This window comes from Microtus ochrogaster, unplaced genomic scaffold, assembly GCF_000317375.1.
Source record: "Microtus ochrogaster isolate Prairie Vole_2 unplaced genomic scaffold, MicOch1.0 UNK17, whole genome shotgun sequence".
In the NCBI taxonomy this organism is placed as follows: domain Eukaryota; kingdom Metazoa; phylum Chordata; class Mammalia; order Rodentia; family Cricetidae; genus Microtus; species Microtus ochrogaster.
The window spans coordinates 6,039,246-6,043,811 of record NW_004949115.1 but is presented as its reverse complement, the minus strand read 5'-3'; positions in this window follow the sequence as shown (position 1 = coordinate 6,043,811).

Here is a 4,566-nt window from a genome sequence, read left to right as displayed (position 1 = left end):
GGTTATTTTCAGATGTAACCGTACACTCCAGAGGCTTTGCGCACTGTGGTTTTGCAGATCACTCATACTCACCAAGGGGCAGCACAGGGGATGCTACTCTCCAGTCTCCATAACAAAAAGGCTGTGCTTTGAATGGTAGGGTTCACTATGCACGCATCACGCCTGCTGACAGAGTTGTGCTTTGGAAATTGAGAGAGGACACATCCATTGCTTTAGTAGCAATCTGTTTCTAAGCATGGTTCAGGCTAATTTTAACCAAGCTATTTTGTCAGGTTCTTTTTCATTCTATTTCTCTTATCCTTTCTGTGATGGTGCTCAGGATGGTCAGAAGTGAAAGAAGACAGTTACAGATCCCTTCTTCCTTAGCCTTGATTCAAGCTCTGTAGTTCAGGACCCCTGAAAGTATTGGGCCTGTGAGTTAATAAATGGACTCAAGCTTGGTGAATCAATTTCTGTAAACCAGATGAGTGTGATTGATATTCCAGCCCTAATAAAGAACTTCAGGAATTTTGTTCACTTTGTTATATCAACATGGAAGGAATTCTGTCTGGGAAACATGTCTGAAATATTTGCAAAATGGAGTTTAAAGACTAGATACCCCATATCTTTACTTATGACTGACAAAGGCTTTTAGTATTGTTCATACCATTCTGCTTAGAGTAAAAGTTAAGCTAATTCCCAAAGCTATTTTCAACATCTCGGACAACTTGAATTGTTTTAGGGAATATCAGGAAACATGATACATATTAGATTTTAATACAATTCTATTTTAAAGTCATATAGTTTAGATAAAATAAAACAAGTGATGATGTTCAATTTTAAAATATTTACATATTATAGTTTTAAAATATTTGCATATTGCAGCTACCACAAGCATGGATCCATTGTAGGCTCTGTCTCAGGTTTTCTACCTCTGCTTTTCTGAGCTTACACATGAGTATAATGTCCACGAGACTCAGTTTTACCATTATTTTTCATAGCCATGGCCCCTCCACCATTATGTTTGGGTTCCTATTCTCCCAGCCTGAATTAGTACTAGGATTGTCCTTATTCCAACTAACATTCATATATATTTTTTCTAGTCTCCGTGTTGTATGGTTCAGACTTGTTGATTGGGGCTGCTCATTGTTTCCCGGCCACTTAGACCTGAAATAATCACTCAGAAATTATATTATTTGCAATACTGTTTGGCCAATAGCTTAAGCGTATTTCTAGCTAGTTCTTACATCCTAAATCAACCCATTTCTATTAATCTGTGTATGGTCACCTGGCTGTGGCTTATCGGGTAAAGTTCTATCTGGTGTCTATCTCTGGTGGGGCTGCATGGCTTCTCCCTGACTCCACCTACTCTCTCCTCCTCTATCTGCTTGGAACTCCTGCCTTGCTCTATTCTGCTAAGCCACTGGCCGAAACAGATTTATTCATTAACCAATAAAAGCAAAACATAGACAGAAAGACTTCCCACACCACAGACTAGTCCTTACCCACTGGTCTCACTACTTGTCTAAATATCTTATTCCTCTTAAGTGCTTCCTAATGACCCCTGCTAACCTGCCTGAAAGTCTATACATTTGGATTATGGTTGAACCTGGCTCCTGCCATCTATCCATATGACTGGGTGTGACTGAATCTGTTTTGCCAGATAATCCTGGGATATGACTGACAACCCAGCATAAATAACAGCAAATGCTTTATGACCTCTACTATATACTGTTATTATTCTTATGACTTTGCAGATTTTCCTCATGATAAGCCAGGGGTGAGTATTATTATTATCATCATCATTCTGATTTTAAAAATAAGCAAAGCATATAACCTCAAATTGAAAAAAAATGACACAACTATAACATAAACTAGGTAACTGGGTACTCAGGAGAGAGAGAGAGAGAGAGAGAGAGAGAGAGAGAGAGAGAGAGTTTTTTTTTACTACACAACTTCTTAATGATTTTTCACAACATAAGGAAACACCATGGGGCACAGGGTGTTAAAATGAAGGACTGCTTCTTTGGTAAAATGCTTGCCACACAAGTTCAAGCCTCAGAACCCACACTAAAAGAAAGATAGGAGCCAAACTGGTCTGTAATCTCAGTACTGGAAAAACAGAGACAGGGGAATTATGGGAACTCACCTCCCAGCCAGTTTAGTCAAGTCAGCAAACTTCAGGTTCATAAAGAGACTTTGTTTGAAAAAAAGTAAGTTGAAATGACTGAGGAAGACATCTGATGTTGGCATCTGGCTTGCACGTACATGTGTGCAACTGTGCATGCACACCTGCATATGTGCACACAGAGAGACACATTCACAAACAGTCTGGGTCTGCAGAGATGGCTTGGCAGTTAAAAGTGCTTGCTGTGAAATCATGAAGACTAGGGTTTGGATTGTAGCATCCACATAACAAGCCAGATGTCCTGCAGAAACCTGTAATTCCTGCTCCAAGGGAGCCTCTGCAGACATGAACACGTACACACTGAGAGACACATAAACACTAATGAATAAATTAAATAGATAGATAGATAGATAGATAGATAGATAGATAGATAGATAGATAGATAGTATAACAAAAATTTCCTGTTTGTAGTGAGAAAAAGCCCAACAAGGGCAAACTGAGATTTGTACGAATAGAATGCTAAGGGCTAGAGAGATGGCACAGCAGGTAAGAGCACTGGCTGTTTCTGCAGAGGAAGGTGTTTGATTCCCAACTCCCACATGACGACTGACAGCCATATGTAAGTCCAGTTCCAGGGGACCCAGTGCCCTGTTCTGGTCTCCGTGGGTGCTGCACACATATAGCGCATAGATACATACAGGCAAAACACCCATACGCATGAAATAAAAACAAATCATTAAAAAATAAAATTAAGAATGGGATGCTGAGGGTCAGCAAGTACTAATTAGTACTTGGATTACTCAGTCCTCAGTGAAAAAAGAATGTCATAACATAAATGCCACTGTGCAGACAAGAAGAAACGTTACTGCCTTGTGTGTGAAAGAAAATTAACAAACAGTAGCCCTGGAATGGCATACTCTTCTCTTTCGGACTCTTCCCAATCGCAACTGTGCTATTTGGAAATGTAGAGCTTCTGTTACTCCTCAGGGATAAGAAGGACTAAGATACAGGAAGTTTCTACACAGAAACAAAACCTGATTTAGCTTTTGCTTTACTGGGAATTGACTTCTTAAGTTGTTCTTTGCAGTTAGATGTGACAAACTATTAGTGTGTGACAGATTAGTTTATAATGAGTTTATGGGAACAACACACACACACACACACACACACACACACACACACACACACAAAATTGACCCCTTTTAAATGTCCAGTTCAGCGGATATTAGTATGTGCACGTGCCCACAATCAATTGTAGAACATTTCAGCCCCCCTCTAAGAAACCCCATATCCATTACCAGCCGCTGCTCATTATCTCACCCGACCCTCTCAGTCCAAGGCAAGCACTAATCTACTTTCTGTCCCCATGGATCTGTCTATTTTAAACAGCTCGTATAAATAACAAGACATCATATTGTGATCTTTTGTGACTATCTTCTCCCTTGGCATATTTTTGAGGTTTATCCATGTCACACATTTATATCAGTAGTTTATTGTCAAGGAATGCACCCCGAATCTTCTAAACAGTTTATATTCTGCCGTATGGACATGCCACCATTTTGTTTCTTCATTTGATGTATACTTGTGATTTTCCCAATTGCTCACTGTGGTGAGTAATGCAATAAACATTCCTGCACAAGGTTTTGTGAGAAAGTACTTTCTGTTCTCTTGGATTTTGTCCTAGCTTTATTTCTTTGCTGTGATAATACACCCTAACCAAAGCAGCTTGGGGGGGGGGGTGTGTGCTGGCTAGTTTTATGTCAACTTCACACAAACTACAGTCATCGGAGGAGGGAGCCTCAACTGAAAAAAATCTGTCCGTAAGATCTGACTGTAGCAAGCCTTTAGGGCATTTTCCTAATTAGTGATCTGTGGATGAGGGCCCAAGCTGAGTAAGCCACAGGGAGCAAGTAAATAAGCAGCATTTTCTATGACCTCTGCATCAGCTCCTGCCTCCAGGTTCCTGCCCTGTTTGAACTCCTGTCCTGACTTCCTCCAATGATGGACTATGATATGGAAGTGTAAACCAAACAAACCTTTTCCTCCACAACTTACTTTTTGGTCATGATGTTTCATCACCCTAACTAAGACAGGGAGGAAAAGTTTAATTGACTTGTGACTCCAAACTTCAAAACGATGAAAATGTCATCATTTTCTGGAAGTCAAGGCAGAAACTCAAACAGCTAGTCACACTACATCCACATTTCAGAGCAGAGAGACAATAAATGCATCCTTTCTTGCTTGATATATCCTGCCTGTCCTGGAACTTGCTCTGTAGACCAGGCTGGCCTCAAACTCAGAGATCCACCTGCCTCTAGTAGAGTGCTGGGATAGCATGTGCCACCACTGCCTGGTGTGCTTTCTTCACTCTTAAACAGTTAGGCTCCCAGACATGATATTGTGGGCAGCACCAATTCAGGGACTGGGATTTTCTACATCACATATCAATCAAGACATGC